The 21,012-nt window shown below is 41.1% G+C and overlaps 1 protein-coding gene and 1 pseudogene across 3 annotated transcripts in view; one reads left to right on the top strand and one right to left on the bottom strand.

Annotated features, from left to right (window-relative positions):
* The window catches only part of PTPRG (protein tyrosine phosphatase receptor type G), a 755,472-nt gene that overhangs the window by 688,997 nt on the left and 45,463 nt on the right, over positions 1–21,012 (bottom strand). The window lies entirely within an intron of this gene.
* Positions 19,121–20,055, top strand: LOC136166344 (large ribosomal subunit protein uL14-like; annotated as a pseudogene).

Below are 21,012 nucleotides of genomic sequence, written 5' to 3' on the forward strand. Positions count from 1 at the left end.
AAACTTAAAATGAAGTAGGTCTTGTAAAGTCAACAGCCATCATGAAGAATAGAAGACAGGTAGGTCATTCATACAATTCAATTTTTTGCTATGGAAATTTCAAACATTCAAAAATATTAGAGTCCCCACATACCTATCTCCTACCTTCAACAATTATCATATATTGAAAATCCTATTTCTTTTTACCTTGACCCACTCCCTGCTCTGACTGGATTAACCTGAAACAAATTCCAGACATCATGATTTCCCCCATAACTAATTCAATATCTATCACTAAATGATAAGGACTTTTAAAAAATATAATTCCAACATTCCTATCTTGTCTATCCCTAAAAAAGTGATAATGCCATAAGTCAGATAATATCTAATTCAAAATTTCCCATCTCAAAAAACAAAAAAAGAAAAAGTTTAACATCGATTTGATCATGTCAGGAGCTAATTCCCAAAGTTCACAGACTGCATTTGGTTGCTACGTTCCTTTAAACTCTTTTAATCCAAAGGTTCTCTGTCTCTCTAAACTGTTCAACATATTGAATTAAATAAAAGGGTTGTTCAGGGTTTCTGTAACACCTTGCAGGAAAACCAGAACGAACTTTTTGGCCAACCCAGTATTTGTTGAACAAAGGTGGGTGGTTTAAAGTATAAAATTTCCCTCGTTGTGAGTTTTGCTCATGGCATGCCAGGTCTGTCCTTTTACATCATGCTCTATCCTTAGCATCTGATGGAGAAGCTTGATCTGATTCCATTTACTCTTTTTTTCCAAAAATACATCGTAAGTGGTGAGATGGATCATATAAATTAAACTGACAATTTAATGTCTCGTCAATATGAGAGACATCCCTCCCCTCCACCAAGTCTTTACTCCTGATGTTGCTGGAACATTGGCACCCAGCAGCAAAACTCAGCACATCAGTTAAAGAGGGGTGGTCTTCCTCCTCGGGGTGAGCTCCCTAGTCTGAGAAGCTTAGTAACTGGGGGGATGCCGAGAACTAACCCCAGTATCATCTTCTTCCTGCTCACATGCAAACCGTTCCCAGTTCCTTGTACACAGAGATTTTGAACAGTTAGTAACACCCAATGAAAAAAAGACCATATTCAAGTCACCTACCTATTCCACAACCTGCTAATATGGAAAATGTAACACTTTATGTTCAATTAAAAAATGGAATTCAGGTTACAAAATCCCTTTTTAATGGCAAACCAGCAGGCAAAAATAGATTTTCAAGCAATAAGCAACGTCTACTGTAAATGGTAAGGAAGGGGATAAGAGCAGCCCTTCTTTTTGACTGCTATCAGGATGGACAATTAAGAGTATTGAAAAATGCAGTTTTCACTTTTAAAAAAGGCTTTATTGAGAACTTTGCTGCTGCTGTTTAGTTGCTAAGATGTGTCCAACTCTTTGCGGCCCCATGGACTGCAGTCCACCGGGCTCCTCTGTTGATGGGATTTCCCAGGCAAGAATACTAGAGTGGGTTGCCATTTCCTTCTCCAGGGCATCTTCCTGACCCAGGGATCGAACCTGCGTCTCCGGCATTGGCAGGTGGATCCTTTACCACTGAGCCACCTGGGAAGCCCTTATGAAGAACTAGACCACCATAAAAGTAACTCATTTATAAAACAATAACGGATGTCATCGATTTTACCTTATATTTGAATCCCACTCTACAGATTCAACTGTGCTTCGGTTATGCCTTTCATTTGAAGACAATCCTCTCCAAACACGTAAAGTCACCTAAAAGTGAGCTTCAAAGAAAAACGCTGTTGGGACAGGAAAATTATTTATGTAACATACAAAGTAGTCTGCTTCGCTCCAGAGGTAAATGCTTAAAGGATTTGCAAAGGAAAAGAAAGGAGCTGTAAGAACACTGCCTTAACTGAGTTCCAGGTTTAAAGAGAGTTGAGGTGATTCTCCAATGGTGGCAACGTCAACATTTTTAAATAATTATGCTCAGAATAGGATTTAAACAGGTCCTCTGTCACCACGTAAACGAAGTTGTTCACGGGTATTGTTATAGATGCTGTAGCCTGGGGCATCGAGACTTTGAAACACAGTAGGGGACACTCTGGGACATCTCAGTCACACGAATTCACCCACCAGCCCACGGGTATGACTGTAGCCACATCAATACTCTGTTCTAGGACTCGCCTGGTGGTCCAGTGCTCGAGAATCCAGTGCAGGGGGACATGGGTTCAATTCCCAGTCGGGGAAGATCCAACACGCTACGGGGCAACTAAGCCCATGCACCACAGCTACTGAAGCCCAAGCACCCTGAAGCCCATGCTCAGCAACAGGAGAAGCCACCACAATGAGAAGCCCACACACAGCAACTCAAGAGTAGCCCCTACCGGCTTCAACTAGAGAAAGCCTGCACACAGCAACAGAGACACAGTGTAGCCACATAAAGAAAGAATACATGCTTACAAATTAAATATTCTAAGGCATTCCAAAGACTCTGGACTGATGCACAGTAGACTACTGTATTTCTCAGTAATGAGCTTGAAACCTACCCAAGAGAACACCCAAATCCAAGAGAGTTTTAAGAACAAACAAACGACTGCCCAAAGCCGACAATGAATTTGGAAGCCCTTGCTGATTTCAGGATCTAGAAACAAGTAAGCTAAAAGTCATTAACAAAAAAAAAAAAGACACTTGGGGGGTAATTTTTCATAAATAATATCTGATTTTTTTTTGCTCAAGAGTTTTTATCAGAAAAAGGGTGAGAGACTGAAACCTCACTGATAACACACTACACATGTACTGTTAAAAGCTGAATCATGTCCACCCCGCAAAGCATATACTGGATATATCCTCTGTACCTAACAAAATGACCTTGTTTGGAGACAGCATCTTTATAGAGGTGATCAAATTACAATGAGTTCTTTAGAGTGCCCTAATCCATATGACCATTATAATCCATTATAAAAAAAGGGGGTATCTGTACACAGACATGCATACAGAGAGAAGACAGCCATCTCCTAGTCAAGGAGAAAGACCTGGCACAGACCCTTCTGTCACAGCCCTCCGACTGTGGGAAGACACCTTGATGTAGGTCTTTTGGCCTCCAGAACTGTGAGACAGTTACATTTCTGCTCTTTGAGCCACCCAGTTTGTGGTTCTTTGTTACAGCAACCTTAGGGAACAAACTCACATACCTATATGTAACAGGTATGTCATGTGTGATAATGCTAGCAGTGTAATTTCAAAACAAAAATAGCATCTGTCAATCATGATGGTAATAATCAACTCTTTGCACCTGCTATCATTACATACTTACAATGATCCCATAGTATAAGTTCTACTATCTCATTTTGCAGACAAGGAACCTGAGGTTTAATATCAGGAACCTATATTCCTTTTTTAAAATTTTATTGAATTATAGTTGATTTACAATGTGGTATTAATTTCTGGTGCACAACAAAGTGATTCAGTTATATATACATTCTTTTTCATATTCTTTTCCATTAAGGATTACCACAGGATATTGAATATAGTTCCCTGTAACATACAGTAGGACCTTACTGGTATCCATTCTATATATAACAGTTTGTATCTGCTTAGCCTGAACTCCCAATCTTTCCCTTACTCATGTCCCCTCCTTCCTGGGAACAAGTCTGTTCTCTGTATCTGTGACTCTGCTTCTATTTCATAGATAAGCTCATTTTTATTGTGTTTTAGATTCCACATATAAGTGATATCATATGGTCATTGCCTTTCTCTTTCTGACTTACTATGGTAATCTCTAGGTCCATAGGTACTGCTGCAAATGGCATTATTTCCTTCTTTTTTATGGCTGAATAGCATTCCTTTGTATACACGTACCATGCTGTTATGTCAATGGACATTTAGGTTGTTTACATGTCTCGGCTATGTAAATACTGCTGCAGTGAACACTGGGGTACACGTGTCTTTTCAAAATACAGCTTTCCCTGGATATATGCCCAGAAAGGACTGCAGGATCATACAGCTATTCTTATTTTTCATTTTGGAGGAAGCTCCGTACAGTTTTCCATAGTGTCTGCACCAATTTACACTCTCACAAACAGTGTAGAAGGCAGGAACTATATTCTGATGCTACTACCAGAGACCCACTAGAGACTTAAAAGACCTAAGAGTTATTTCATATAACAAGTCTGGAGGTAGGGGCCTACAGGGAAAGACATCTCAGTCCCTGCAATTCCCTCGGCCTTTCCCTCATGGTCTTAAAATGGATGCTGCAGCTCCAAGCTATCACATCTTGATTTCACATTAGGAATGCAAAATATGAAATATCAAAAAGCACACACTTCCCAAATGAATGAATCCTTTCAGAACAACTTTCCTGGAAATCCCAAATAACAACTTCCACTTGTAACTCATCAATCATCCTTACTAGCAGGGGAGGGTAAGAAATGAAGGGGTTCTTATTAGGTTTACTGCAGTCCCCAATAGTACAAAGATAAATTAGAAGGAAGGAGAGAATGACTCTTGATTAAGCAAATCTATCAGAGGCCCAGAGAGGTGAAACTTGCCCAAGTTCACAACCATTAAGTGGGGCCATACCTGGAACTACCATGCTATGCTGCAACCCTCAAAAACCCAAAACCTTATGAAAGAGTAGTCCTAACTGAAAAAGAGTTAAGAGTGAGTTGAGGATCCCAGAAGTGGCTCCTGAGTTCAGTGGCCTCTCCTTTTGAGTTTCTGGGTAACGTGAGCACTCTTGAGTATCCAAGAAAGCCATAGGACCAAGAGCTCCTCAGATGTGCCCTCAAACATCAGTGTTTTCTGCATAAATACCAGGTTGGCAAAAAAGTCCACTCAGGCATTACAGAAAAACCCAAGTGAACTTTCCGGCCTACCCAATACTAGAGGCTTCTTTCAGTGCTTGGCAGTAAAATTTAGGAATACACCTACCCTGCCGGCTACTAATCCCTTGGATGTTTGTTTAGTCAAGTAATATTTATAATCCTCAAACAGGTGAAGCCTTTCATAGGTAGTCCTTTACTTGGCTTATTGGTTTCTACAAACAGCAACTGGAAGTTTTCTTCACCTCTTCTTTAACTGCACCTTTCCAATTGTAGAAGGCTTGCATTTATAGGCAATCCATCCACTTACCTTGTCAATCTCTGCTAACTCAAAGAGGTTTTCATCCCCAATGTCAGATAACATTACCCCAGAGGGATGGGATGGAGAGGGAGGCGGGAGGGGGGATCGGGATGGGGAACACATGTAAATCCATGGCTGATTCATGTCAATGTATGGCAAAAACCACTACAATATTATAAAGTAGTTAGCCTCCAACTAATAAAAATAAATGGGAAAAAAATTAAAAATTAAAATAAAAAAGAAACTACGTTCTTTAGCCTGACGCTAGATGCAAAGGTAACAAAAACCAAGCTAAGCCATCACTCACAGCTGTAGCGTCCCCCTGAAAAAGTCACCCACTCATTCCCCTGAGGGGCTTGGAGCCCTTCCTGTTCCAACATTTGGCAATCCACTCTATGACTGGAGCCACGGTGAGGATAACCTTAAGAGAAAGACATCTCTGGCGTAGTTAACCTCATGGTCCTTTCCACTCACTTGTCCAGGTTGCTGTTCATTCATTCAGCATGTCCAACTCTTTGCAACCCCATGGAGTTCAGCACACCAGACTCCCCTGTCCTTCACTATCTCCTGGAGTTGGCTCAGATTCATGTCCATTGAGTCAGTGATGCTATCTAACTTTCTCATCCTCTGTTGCCCGCTTTCTTCTCCTGCCCTCAAGCTTTCCCAGCATCAGGGTCTTTCCCAATGAGTCAGCTCTTTGCCTCAGATGACCAAAATACTGGAGTTTCAACTTCAGCATCAGTCCTTCCCATGACTATTCAAGACTAATTTCCTTTAGGATGGACTGGTTTGATCTCTGTGCAGCCCAAGGGGCTCTCAGGAGTCTTTACCAGCACCAAAATTCAAAAGCATCAATTCTTCAACACTCAGCCTTGTTTATGATCCAACTCTCACACCCATACATGATCACTGGATAAACCATAGCCTGATCTGTATAAACCTTTGCCAGCAAAGTGATGTCTCTTGCTTTTTAATATGCTTGTCTGGGTTTGTCACAGCTTTCCTTCCAAGCAGCAAGGAACCAAGGAGAGACCAAGGAGTCTTCTATTAATTTTCCTAATAATTTCATGGCTGCAGGCACCATCCACAGTGATTTTGTAGCCCAAGAAAATAAAATCCATCATTGCTTCTACTTTTTCCCCTTCTATTTGCCATGATCCCCCAATTTTCCTCTGCAATATCCATGCAGGCATCCTGTCCTCCCCAGTCAAGCAAACCAGAACCTCTCCTAGAAATGGATCTTAATCGTGAGCAGAGCATCTTCCCTAAAAACAAGACATAGGAGGTGCCGATTCTTTCCAAGACCCACTGGTCATCAGCTCCCTGTCCTGGTTCCAGGCGTTCCCAAGTCGGTGATCTCATTTTTCATTCATCCTTAGAATAAACCTGCAGTGCCCTTCCGAAGCTAAATTTTGACTAAGTCCCTCAGAAGCCGCCCCATTACTAGCAATCAGGAAAACCTCCTTCTATCAATATGATATGTGAATGAGATAATTCCCTGATATTAAGACACATTGTGGGAAAAAAAAAAAAGACACATTGTGGAAACTTAGCCTCTCCCTCAGCTTCAGGGGGGTGACGCCTGAAATTCTTTAATAGGGAAACAAGAATATTACCACTTTTTGTAAAAGTAGCAAAATACTAATTTGGTTTTACTGTACTTAGGGTACTTGTCTTCCTAAAGACAACCTGAAAAAGAGGAAGTGACTGAGGCACTTAATCTGATTCATAAAGAGGCTGGTTGCTAACTGGAAATAACCAAAATATACTGTCCTTTATCTTTGCTCACTAGTCCACCCAATTTATACTTCTTGCCTATGAAGGTAAGACCGTCACAGAATGAGCAAAACCAGAAAACAGACTCTAAAAGACATGAAAAGCTTTTACTTTGCTCAGTTCTAGGGTTTGCCGTAATTTGCATAATAAATCAGAGAAAAACACTTTCCGTGGCAAGAGGAAAGCAATTTACAAGATTCTCAAGTCTCTGTTATTTAGTAAAATTAGGTCTTTACCTGCACTGTCTAAAATTCTAACAACATAATCTTTCATATCAAAGTGGGTGGCAGGTCCTAAAATATGTACTGCAATCTGTCACTTAAAAATAATAGCAAAAAAAAAAAATTATCATCCAAAGTGATTGACAACAGGAAACTACAGAAGTGTACCAACTTCTGCTGAGCACTAATTGCAACCAGCAGAATCTCTTTTCTGAAATGCTTCTTTCAGCTCCCCGCAACTCATTCACCTTCTCTAATTCCAAAGCAGGTCTTCTGATAAAAACAAAAGCTAGGTCTTCTGACTCCACACATGCCTTTTCCCCTTACAATGAACAGTTTTGAGTTCCTAGATCACTCACTCAGCCTGGTGCTGGGGAGGGAGGCAAGAAAAGGTGAAGAGAAGACATGGTTTCCACCCTCCAGAAACTGAATTTACCTGGGGCGAAGGAAAGGGAAAGAACACTTACGTGAATGACGTGATAACTGTGCCTGTGGCTACACTGCACCACTCGGACAGCTCAGACAGAGGTCGGGGAAATCAGTGTTAGTTAGAGTGAGTGAAGACAATTCAAGAAATACTTCCAAGAATTCCAAAAAGAACAGGGACTGCTGAGAATAATTACACCATAAATATATGGGCATTTACCCAATGCCAGGCCCTGTGCTGGCTATTTCACACACACCTCACTTAACACTACAGAAAACTACAGGGGTTGGCCATGATCCCCACTTCACAGATAAAGAAACAAGAGAATAAGAGGAATTTACCAGCCTGCCCACCAAAATCATCTAAGCAACATAGTTTTCACTAAGGGGTAAATCCACTAATTCTTACATCCACTTATTCATTGGCTGTAATTATTTTAACTTGAAACCTCCTATTTCTCTTTTTTTTTTTTTTCCTGTCTGCACCCACAGCATGCAGGATCTTAGTTCCCTGACCAGGAGTTGAACCCATGTCCTGTGCAGTGGAAGTGCACAGTCTTAACCACTGAATCACCAGTGAAACCCCAAACCCTCTACTCTTAACCACAAAATCTAATTGATTCTCAGAGAAGAAATATATTTGGAATTATTTACCGTGTCCCAGTTTTCCCTTAGCACCAAAAAAAAAAAAAAAAAAAAGGCAGGAAAGGAAAGAAGTTAGAGAGGTAGGGACTAAAAGGGAAAAAAAAGGAAAATAACTGAGATAAATCAGAAGGTAAACTTCTAAGGCATAGAATTCAGATAAAACATGAGGTCAGCTTTAGCTGACTTACTCTATTTCTGTTCCACACTTCACAACTGGGGAGGAGAACCACTTCTGAATCTTTAATATTAATCCAATTCCATTTGCAGTACACAGCACACAATCACAGTAAAGTTTCAAGATTAAGTTACTTATTTTAACGAGACGCCTGCAAAATGGAAGGAAGGCAGCCCAATCTTCTCCAGCACCCGACAGTGTCACCTAAGGCGATACCAGTGCTTGTCGTTTTCAGCGCCAGCCACCCAGGGGGATGTAAGATGATCCCTTGGGGATAAGAAAAATTCAATCTTTTCCCCATAAATGTATTTACTTCATGTGTTACAGTGTCTCACATTTTATAATTTATATAATGTTTTAGTGTAACAACACATATACATAAATGGTAAAAATATATATACATATAATGAGGGCAAGGGTCCAATTTTTTTCTTACAAGACAATGAAGGAGGTCAGTGAAGACCACTGGTCCACATGTCTATTAAAAGGGTAATTTGTTAACTTCCTGTGCCCTCAAGAGCCAAACTAAGTGACATCACTTTGGAACCACTCCATTAGCTAGTTTTTAAAAAAAAAAGAGAGAGAGAGAGAGAGAGAACTCAAGTTTTATTTCAGTCTTCCTTTGAAAGGTATTTGATTCCTAGCTGACAAACAATGGCTGACCATTTCAAATCTGTGGGGCCACCTCATTACGAGTTCATACTGCAACCAAATCCCATTTTCCCTCTGCAAATTCAATTCACATCAATAGCTCCATATATCACTGGCTACTGCTGTTGGCTGCCTAATTTTGAAACATAAAATTTTTTTGGAAAGATTACTGCCAACACATAATAGGCAAACTGCAATTTCAATTCCCTACACATGTGCTTGAAGGAGCAGGGGGGCCATGCAAGCTACAAAATGTAAATGAAGCCTGTTGTTATCAGCTGTTTATAAGTCCCATGACATCTTCCTCTCTTATTCCTCCAGTCACGTATGTCGGGGTAAAAAGAAAAAAAACCACACATCAAACGTGCTGCCATTCAAGAAAGTCCTTTTATTATTCTGCTCAAGACTACTTCTCTGGTCTCTTAATTTTCTGAGCTGTGTACACAAAATGCAACAAAATTAAGCAGTGGTGGCTGTACACAGCCAATCTTCATTAGGCAGAATTCATTGTGAAGGAGGAACATGGTTGTGTGATGTCGTTCATTAAGATGTTTTCATCATCAACTTTTGATGAATCCACCACCTCTAAGTTAATATTTAAGGGTGACATCTACTTTAATAAAGAGAGACTTCCAAGAGGAGACAAAGCAATCCACTGTCCCCAAGGCTGGTTACACAAACTCTGGCTCTCTCCAAACCACACATACCTGGTTCATCACTCCTTGCAACTTCCTTAATGAATTCTTCCACGAAATACTATTTCTTAAGAATTCATGTTTATTTTAATGCACTACCCACTGGTACTACAATGGGAGGTTAAGATGGAGTATGTGTGTTATTGTCTCAGTCCTATCCAACTCTTTGTGACCCCATGGACTGTAGCCAGCCAGGCTCCTCTGTCCATGGGATTCTCCAGGCAAGAATACTGGAGTGGATTGACATTCCCGTCTCCAGGGGGTCCTGCCAACCCAGGGACTGAACCCAGGTCACCTGCATTGATTGAAGCCAGATTCTTTAGCATGAGCCACCAGGAAAGCTGGTCCGTGGAAAACCCATACCCATTCTGACAGTGGGGAACAAAGGCAGGGTAAGTTTTCTGCTTAATGCTGGGCTTCTCTACAGCCTCATTACTGACATTTTATACCAGATCATTCTTCCCTGTGGGAGGCTGGCCTGTACACTGCAGGACGCTTAGCAGCCCCTTAACCTCAACCAAGCAAAGGACAGTATCACTACCTGCCAGTTCTGTTTCCACGCATTACCAAATGTCCCCTTGAAAAAGGTGGAGGTGGGGGGACAAAACTGTGAACGCCTGGTTACACAGAGAACAAGAAATGAAAATCCACTGCATACTCAAGCAATGTCTATCACAACTACAGACCTTTCTGGGACACTGAACAATGTCAAGTTTGCTTGCCAAATAGAAGATGGTTAGGCTAATTTTTATCAGTAAAGGTCAACGAATAGTGAAAGATACTCTTTATCTTTAAAAAAAAAATCTACCACATTATTGCACTGGATCAATAACTACCCAGAGAAGAACACTTGGAATTTATCTGTCACAGTTTTTCATATTCAACAACAGAAAATCCCCAGAAAGTACAGTTTTATGGGCCAAAAATTTTTATTTAATCAATTGTCAAGAAAAGCCCTCAGAAAAATGTTTTCAGAGTCAAACCCACTTAAAAGAAGATGGATTTACTCTGAGATTCACTTTAATGGAAATGAAGAGTTTAGTAAAAGTCTTGCTTTTTTCTCCCCAAACCACCACTGCTGAACTTCTACAAACCAATACTAAAAAAGACAATTCTTATTTAACTGTTAAAGAAACCAGCTTCCAAAAGCTCAATTGCCATCTGCAATTATAATCAGGCCTCATTTAGAATACCCCATCATGTTTTAGTCTTAATTAAAAATGGCAAATCCTTACAAGGGAATGCAATGTGAATTCACAATACCTATGTAAGCAACACACATATACACACCCCCCACAGTAGATTCTAGGCTTGGGAGACTTAACTGTTTTACCAGTTTCTTAATGGATGTAACTTCAGTATTAACTTTAACTTTCATATTTTAAATCAGAAAGCCATAAGGATTATGTTAAGACAATTTGCCAGAAATACAAATAGTTTTTCTAAGCCTGCCATCTTTCACACAGCACATGGCTGATCCTGCATTCCAGCCACTACACTCTTTACTCTGCATAAAAGGCACGATGTTTCAGTATAATATTTCCACTGATGGAAAACAGTTTTTCCACCATGCTAAATAATAAGATTTACCAAGTACCACTTGGCCTCTTTGTAAGCTTAGCAATTAGTTATAATAATGTGCCCCTGCATGTTTATAATTTGGTGTAATTTTTATATTACAACTCCTTAATATGGTCTCCAGTACAATCAACCCTCTGCCTACAGAACATTAATGCAGGCGCTATCTGAAAACCACCTCACAAACTCCAGCCATCAGTCGAAGCCACTTAAAATAAGACAAATGAAAGAAGACATAGAATGGACAACCTCAGAAGAACATGTGCCAGCTTTTAACCCACAGAATTAAAGAGAAGTGCTCTCATATCTCGGAGAAGGCAATGGCACCCCACTCCAGTACTCTTGTCTGGAAAATCCCATGGATGGAGGAGCCTGGTAGGCTGCAATCCACAGGGTCGCGAAGAGTCGAACACAACTGAGCGACTTCACTTTCACTTTTCACTTTCATGCATTGGAGAAGGAAATGGCAACCCACTCCAGTGTTCTTGCCTGGAAAATTCCAGAGACGGGGGAGTCTGATGGGCTGCCGTCTATGAGGTCACACAGAGTCAGACACGACTGAGGAGACTTAGCAGCAGCAGCAGCAGCAGCAGCTCTCATATCTATCCAGTATGTGATGACTCTTTCTAAAAATCCAACTTCCAAAATTCATTAACACTAGGTTCAGGTCTCCCTGCTGGAGCAGAGCCTCTGGCAAGGAAGTCAAGAGGGGGTGAAAAGCTGTAAACGATAAGCGCGCCTCCCATGTAAGCCTGTAAAATTAAGCCTCTCTCAGTTGGACAATTAGCTTTATATAGCTAATCAGGAAGAAAGAAATGAAGGCCATCTGGTTCTTGGAAGAAGTTCTGTATCTGACTAACGCTATCTTCTTGAAAGTAAACTTCCTCCAAACGAGAGCAGGAGAGAGCAAGGAGAGGAATCCCCTTTTAAACTGCCTGCACACCCTGATAAACCCACATGCAAATCAAGTCCCTGACTATCATATCCAGAAGCAATACAAGAGTGATTAAATGCCGACGTCCTAACTGGACAGACCTCATTTGATTCCTAGCTCTGTCACTTATTAACAGGTTAGCCTTTGGCAAACAATTTGACCTCTTCACGGTGTACTGGATAATTTACCCCTGCATCCAGGTTCTTTGCCAGCCTGCAGTTCCACAGAGAACGTCTCTGACCCTCGACGTGGGGCTTGAACACAAGACTTGCATTGAGGTAATTTAGCTTCAAGAGTGAATTTAGTTAAGAACATGGGGCTATCGCTCAACACCAAAACAGGGATGCAGCTAGCCTCAGACACAAACTAGGATCAGGCACTCAATTCCTCTACCAAGTCTCCAAAAGTCCTCCATCTCCATGTTCTCTCTTTGCATCAACTTTTCTTCTTTTTTCTTTTTTTGTCCAACCAATTTCTTGTCTTTCAGGGCCAAAGGCAAGAAGTCAGCTACCAGTAAAATCCTATCTCAAGTTGCCAACGTCCTCCAGTAATCAAATCTCCTTGGTTCAGCACAGCAGCGAATCTCTGAGAATAGCAGCAGTGGGTTAGGAGCCCACCATCGATCAATCCAGTGTAGCCCAGGAGGAGACTCAAGAACCATATAAACTTGGATACTCGATGGACAAGACAAAGGTCAACCTAGAGTAGTGAAATGCAGCCCACATCCTCCATTTGCCAAGTTGAGTACCTCGGCATAGGGCTGCTCTCTGTCAAGAGATAGCGCTGCCATTTTCTTTCCATAAAAGCACAATCTGTTCACAAGGGGAGCCCAAGTACAGTGAAGGAGACTTCTGGGTCTGGGGGACAAGGGGAGTGAGGGAAAGGGGTAGGGTGAAGGACTTGGATGGACTATTGGTATCTGAGTTAAAAGGACGGATTATTGGTATCTGACAGTTAAAAAGGGTGTCTTTATGGAAGAGTGGCCCAACATACGGAGCAAGTCATTGAATAACTAACTATATTCAAGATAGTTTGAGTTTCTCACTGCTAGAGAAAGGGAGTTACAGAAAAGAGAAAACTAAATTGAGCCAGGTGGTGTCAAAATGGAATCGGAGGTAGTGAACTTGTGATTCCTAATACATAAAAACCCAGTAATGCATAGATGTAAATGTGTGTGCATGGATAAGACTACTGTGCATGCAATGCTAAATGGCTTCAGTTGTATCTGACTCTTTGTGACCCTATGGACTGTAGCCCGCTAGGCTCCTCTGTCCATAGGATTCTCCAGGCAAGAATACTGGAGTGGGTTGCCATGCCCTTCTCCAGGGGATCTTCCGGAGCCAAGGATCAAACCCGTATCTCTTATGTCTGATTTGCTGGCAGGCAGATTCTTTACCACTACTGCCAAGTGGGAAGCCCCACATACATAGACATATACAATCCCTATTTATGTCCACTAAGAGGGTCTGGGAACTGTAACATCTCAGGAGCAATGAACTTCTATATAATGCCCAGTTCTTGGTTTGTCAATTTCATTGTCCTCTAAAAGGAATCAGAGCTCCATGGCTCCTCAACACCTTAGCCAAACAAAACAAACCTAGAACTTCTTGTTCCAGAAAGTAAGGAAGCACTGAAATAATGAGAGCAACACATGTCAAAAGGACACAGGAACCGGCTGGAAGGAACACCCACTACCTAAATGTGGGGGGGCTGTGAGCATCAAAATAAGGATAGCAACAGATAGTAACCCATTAAGTGAAACAGAAATTCATGACTTCCAACTGATGTATAAATAAACAGTACGAAAGTTTCAAGAGAATGGCCTTCAAGTGGAGGAAAGACACTTTCCTCGTGGTCCAGTGGTTGGGGCTTTGCCTTCCAATGCAGGAGGTATGGGCTCACTCTCTGGTCAGGAAACTCAGATCCCACATGCCTCGAAGTAAAAGAATCAAAATGTAAAACAGAAGCACTATTGTAATAACTTTAATAAAGACTTTAAAGGCAGGCCGGGGGGCGGGGCAGGGCCGGGGGGGGGGGGGGGGGGGGGAGTAACTACAATAGAGAAGCCTGGAAGATGTTGTCCTTATCAACATCACCAGCAAAGGGACACAAGGAAATCACATGCCACCTGATTAAGATTCAATGAAAGGAACAGAGCGTTATTTCAGTGATATTTCTGCCCTGACACATTAACCAAATCTACTGGTGAAGAGTCCTCAGATAAACCCAAATTGATGGACAGTCTACAAAACCATTGGGTTTGTCAACTTCAAAATAGTGGTCATGAAAGTCCAAGAAAGCCTGAGGAATTCTTCCAGAAATAAAGGAGACTGGCACAGGATCTCAAATGGCTCCTTTATTAATTGGGAGATTCTGGGCACATTTGAATGAGGTCCGATATTTAAATGATAATGTTGTATCAAAGTTACTTTCTCAGTTGTGACGGGCATAGTATGGCCCTACAGGGGAGTATCCTTGTATTAGGAAACACATACAAGTCTTCAGAGACAACAGTGCACAAGGTTGGCAATAAATTCAAACTGGTTTGCAGGCGGGAAAGGTTTATTTGTTGCAACTTATTTTTAAAAATTGTATTTATTTATTTTTGGCTATGCTGGGTCTTCACTGCTGTGAGGCCTTTTCTCTAGTTGAGGGGGGTGGGGGCTACTCTCTAGCTGTGGCGTGCGGGCTTCCCACTGCGGAGGCTAGGCACTCAGGCTTCAGTAGTTGCAGCTTCCGAGCTCTGCAAACCACAGGCTCAATAGTTGTAACTCACAGGCTTAGTGGCTGCCCAGCAGGTGGGATCTTCCTGGATCACAGATTGAACTCATGTCTCTTTACCACTGAACCACCAGGGAAGCCCTTTTTTTTTTAAATTACAGTATAATTAATTTACAATATTATGTTGGTTTCAAGGGTACAGCAAACTTATTTATATACTTTCTCAGATTATTTTCCAACTGAAGCTATTATAACATTGAATATAGTTCCCAGTGCTATACAGTAAATCCTCATTGTTTATCTATTTTATACACAGTGTGTATCTGTTAATCCCATATGTCCCCCATGGCCCCCTTTTCCCTTTGGTAACTTTGTTTTCTATGTCTATGAGGGTATTCATCTTGTAAGTAAATCCATTTGTATTATTTTACAATTCCACATTTAAGTGCTATCATACAGTATTTGTCTTTGTCTGATCTATTTCACTCAGTATAATATTCTCTAGGTGCATCCATGCTGCTACAAATGGCAATGTTCGATTCTTTTAATGGCTGAGTAATATTCCACTGTTTAGATGTACCACATCTTCTTTATCCATTCTTCTGTTGATGGACATTTAGGTTGCTTCCAAGTCTCAGTCATTCGTGTGGCTGTTAACACTGGGGTGTATGTGTCTTTTTGGATGAGAGTTTTTGTCTTTTACAGATACATGCCCAGGATGGGACTGCTGGATCACACGGTAGCTCTCTTTTTAGTTTTTAAAAGACCCTTTACATTGTTTTCCTTAGTGCCTGCACCAATTTCCTTTCCCACCAACAGTGTAGGAAAGCTCCTTTTTGCCCACATTCTCTCCAGCATTTACTGCTTGTAGACAGCAAATTCTATAGACAAATGTTTGTAGACATTCTGACCGGTGCTATGCATTTTGCTAATAATTAGTGATGTTGAGCATCGATTTTCATCTGCCTCTTGACCACCTGCAATCCTTCTTTGGAGAAATGTCTATTCAGGTCTTCTGTCCATTTTTTAACTAGAATTCTGTTTTTTATTTAATTGTTTACCTATTTATTTTTGGCTATGCTGGGTCTTCATTGTTGCTCCTGCTTTCTCTGGTTACATGGAGCAAGGAGTGGAGGGCTACTCTTCTTGTTGTATGCAAGCTTCTCATTGCAGTGGTTTCTCTTATTGCAGAGCAGACTCTAGAGCATGCGGGCTTTAGTAGATGTGGCTCGGGAGCTCCAGAGTGTGGACTCAGAAATCATAACACATTGGCTTAGTTGCTCTGTGGCACATGGAATCATTCTGAACCAAGGAGTGAACCCATGTCCCCTGCGTTGGCAGGCAGATTCTTACTCACTGCACCACCAGGCGTTTTCATATTGAGTTATGTAAGTTGTTTCTATATTTTGCAAATTAACCCCTTGTCAGTTGCACTGTTTGCAAATATTTTCTCCCATCCTGTAGGCTGTCTTTTCTTCTATGGTTGAAAAAAAAAAACTTTTTTAAAGTGTAATGGGTAGAGTGCAAGGTGGCTATGGAAGGCATGAGTACTTTCAGAAAGTGAACAGGGAAGGTGACTCAGAAAGGACACTTGTGCTGAGATATACATGAGAAGGACCAAACACACAAAAACACACAAAATCCTAGGGGTGGAGAAGACAATTATGATGCTGACTATACAACAAAATGCTATCATCCTCTAACTCTTATGCAGTCTTACTGAGTGTAAAGCAAAGGTCTAAGTGCTCTCCATAATTTAACTCATTTATTCCTCACAATGACCTTTTGCAGAATTTTTATTAAATACTTCAAGTAGAATTAAGTGTTACACCCAACTTAAAGATGAGGAAGCTGAGACAAAGGTTTCAGTAACTCATCCAGGTTAGTCAGTAGCACAACCAGGATCTGAACCTACCAGTGTGGCTCCAGGGTCTATACTTAAAGTAATACATGAAGGCAACCCCAGGAAATTTAACTGTCAGGATGCAGAGACAGGACGGAGACAGAACTTTTGGACCATCCTAGCCACAAAACTGGAAGGAGGGAGGGAGGGAGGGAATGGGGATGAGGACAACATAATGCAAGGGAAAACAAGAACATAGGTGAGAATCTGGGTTTATCATGTATCACAGAAGATGCTTCTGAAGCAGGGAGACCACTTAGAAGGTGTCTCCTAGGCAGGATGGTGGCCAAGACCAAGTCAATATCACAGCGAGACAGAGAGCTCTGACCAGATTTATTTTTGAGGTAAAGCCAGTAGGACTTGGATAATTGTTTTAGAAAGCCAGGTGTTGAGTCCACCTTCTAAACAAAACTGTATATAACATCCTGGTTCCTTGGGTCAGAGTGCATACAGGTCACAGTATACTGCTGGTGGTTTTCTGATGATCATCATCTCCTGATTCTTAAAAGAAAAAAACAGGACAAAGAACCCACCCATCCTTTTGTATTATGAGGCCTCCACTGACCCAATAATGGCACATGGTTTACTGAGACTACACCACGCTCAATCGATGTAACTGTTTTCCCCCGATCATAAACAATGTCCACTTCATTATGATTTCACAGCTTTCTTCCTTACAAAGAGAATCTCTTTCCCACAGATTAAGTCATCTGTTCTGCCTGAATCTCATCAAAGATTATACCTGGCACTGTAATTGGGAGGGTTTTAAATAGATAATTTAACCTTGAAAGAATGTTCATTTGACTCAACACATCCTTCCAATCTAAGAAACACACAAATTCCCTTTCACCTCAGCATGTCTTCCTTAATTGTGACAGCACTGCCGAGAAATTCATTTTCAAAGAGCTGACTGAGCCACAAGGGAAAATTAATACCTAAATATTGAAGCAATCCTGATGCTCTGCTTTAAAGAGGGAAGTTGGATTTGCGAGATGAAAAGACTCCAAAATGTCTCTGGTTTAGGCCTTAAAAAAAAAAGAAAATGTCTTTAGCATTTTTTTATCTCTCTGTATTAAGTCAGAAAGTAAAAGGTACAGTCTACTTCTCTTAAAAATGGGGAGAAAAAAAAAGTCCTTTGCTTTCTATTGCTGGTTAACTGCATTAGCTAGAATGCTGCTAGATTTTTGAGTGTCCTAGTGTGAAGGGTGTGATTTTCTTCACTTTTGAATATGGAGGAAAAAATGTTCTTTGAACTCTGACAGCCTAAGTCTATTCCACTCTGCAGTGCCGACCATGGCTATAGTAATAGCATTTCACATTCCAGATCTGAAATTTTACCAGGGTGAGCACAGATAGAGCGAAAAGGAGAGCATGTGCAGGACAGCTGACCTGTTCTTTGTCATCCTCTGGTTCACAGCAAAGGCTGTTCCACCAAATGATTACAAAGAAAAAAAAAAAGAAAAAAAATTAATTCCAGGAACCAGAGAATTCAGAACAAGTAATAAGATCTCATTCCCCCCGAAGCTGATATCATCAAATTCTCTCACATGATTTACAATCTGGCAATCTATCTCTTTCCATTGATTATCCTGCTGTTATGGGATATAACTACTCACTGCCCATTCCAAAAACTCTAAAGTGTTGCTCTGAGAATACACTAATGCACCTTTAATGTGGAGAAGACAGGAGGGGGAGAAAAAAAAAAAAAACAAGGAACAAAACAGGCTGGAGAAAGCATAAAGCTGAAGTTCCTTTCAAAAGCAGTGGGGAAGTTAACAACTTTTGAGGGAGGCAATCAGGCAATTCATGACCAGCAGCTACCCGGGCTCATAGCACTAATTTTCCTAACTGGAAAGAGGTCATATGTACCCTGAATCAGAAACAGGCAGGCACCTCACTATGGACCAAGGCCATCAGAGAAAATAGTGATCACACTGCAGAATCGCCATGAATATTACTCAAAGGTGCTTCTGATTCCAAGACACTGGCTAGACAAGCTCTAGAGCCCTCATCACTGCACACATTATTATATGACTTATCAAAACTTTAATGCTAGAGTCAACAAACACTGGTCCACTGTCTCCTTTCTCACACTCTTCAAGCTAAGGAAAATATGAAAGGAAAATTGCTCTCTGCCCTCTAACTAGGCTCCCTTCTCAGAAAACTCAGCAAAAAATGGCAAAATGTACATAAAATTCCCAGCAAAGCTTTTAAGTTTGCTTATTTGGTGGCAAGACAGTGGTTTGAAATAAAGCGGCAAAAAAGATATAACTAATGATAAGGAAACTTTCTGTCCCTTTCTGGCATTCAAGATGTCAAAGCAAGGACATGGTGAGTCTTTTGGTGCAAAATTCCCAATCTCCTTGGGGCTTTCCTGGTGGCTCAGATGGCAGGCATTTGCAAACTCTGTCAAGAGCCACGTAGAGATTTTTGACTTTCTAGGCCTCGCATTGCAACTGTACCTACTCATTCCTTTGTAGCTTGAAAGTAACCAGGGAAGATACATCAGTGATCGGGCATGACAGGGTTCCGATGAGATGTTATTTACAGACACTGAAATTTTAATTCCGTAAACCTTTCCTGTGTTACAAGATATTATTCTTTTGACTTTTTCCTAACCATTAAAAAAATATAAGAACCGTTCTTAGCTTGAAGACTGAGAAAGGAGACAGTGGACCAGTGTTTATCATTGCAGGTAAAGAATTTCCTGCAATGTAGGAGACCTGGTTTGATGTCTGGGTCAGGAAGATCTCCTGGAGAAGGGAATGGCTACCCACTCCAGTATTCTTGCCTGAAAATCTCATGTACAGAGTAGCCTGGCGGGCTATAGTCCATGGGGTCACAAAGAGTCGGACACAACTGATCAACTAACACTTTTCTGTTTCCGGCTGGGGCCATGATCAATTGTGCCAACAACACAAGAGCCAAAAATTTGTATATCAACTCTGTGAAGGGGATTGAGGGACGCTAAATAAGACTTCCTGCTGCTGGTGTGGGTGACATGGTGATGGTCACATTCAAGAAAAGTAAACCAGAGCTCAGAAAGAAGGTACATCCAGCAGTGGTAACGTGACAACAGAGGTCACACCAGAGAAAAGACGGTGTGGTCCTTTATTCTGAAGATAACGCAGAGATCATAGTAAACAATAGAGGTGAGATGACAGGTTCTGCCATCACAGGACCAGTTGAAAAGGAATGGGTAGACTTCTAGCCCAGGATTGAATCAAATGCCGGCAGCACTGAATGATTCTTCAGTGTATTTGGGGGGAAAAAATTAAATAAAAATTACTTGCTCAAAAAAAAATTTGACAAGGAAGGCACCGTGCAAGTCTCTTTACATACAGGATTCCATTTGATGAGCACATCAAGGTTCTGAGGACACGTTATCCCCATTTTACAGATGACAGACTGAGCCCTAAAGAGGTTGTCTAAGGTCATGGCAGAACATATGTCTTCAGACCTGGAACCCAGGTTTTGTCAGCTCTCAACCCCATACGTTTCAACTATTATAAGGAGACTAGGATTTCTGTTCAAAAACTCATACTGGTTTTGCCATCCAGAGAAAAAGAATGAGAAGGTAAGAGAATAAGTAACATTTAAGTGAATAAAATGAGAAAATGACCTACCTTTGAAAGGAACAGCCATTTAACAGACAAATGTTTGTTTTATTAAATGCTGCATGCTTCAGTGTTGAGCTCTTAAGTAACAATCAGTTCCTGTACTTACCATCACCCCGAGTACAGCCAAATCCATCTAGGCAAACACACTACATAATCTCTTTATCCATCTGCTATGAGGACTGCTGGCTGTGGACCAGCATCCCTGCCCTATGGGCACTCCTTCTCCCATGCTCACTTCCCAGGGCAATTTTTTATATCCAGAGATAAATCACTCGTAATCTAAGAGAGAGCGACACTACATCTACCAAGTGATTCAGGTCTTTCAAAATCTCTTAACAAAACCTGATGATACAGCCAGGAGCAGCAGCCTTGCAGATTTTATTATCATTACTGTGATGATGGCTAGTACCAAATACACGGAGCACTGACAGTGTCCCAGGCACTGGTCCAAGCACTTTAAATGGGCTCATGTATTAAACTGTTAATCTGCACACCCCTACAAGGTCAGCTCTATAATTGCTTTTATTTTACGGATCAGGAAACTGAGGCAAAAAGAAATTAAGCAATTTGCGAAGCTCCCACAG

This window comes from Muntiacus reevesi, chromosome 4 (assembly GCF_963930625.1).
Source record: "Muntiacus reevesi chromosome 4, mMunRee1.1, whole genome shotgun sequence".
NCBI lineage: Eukaryota > Metazoa > Chordata > Mammalia > Artiodactyla > Cervidae > Muntiacus > Muntiacus reevesi.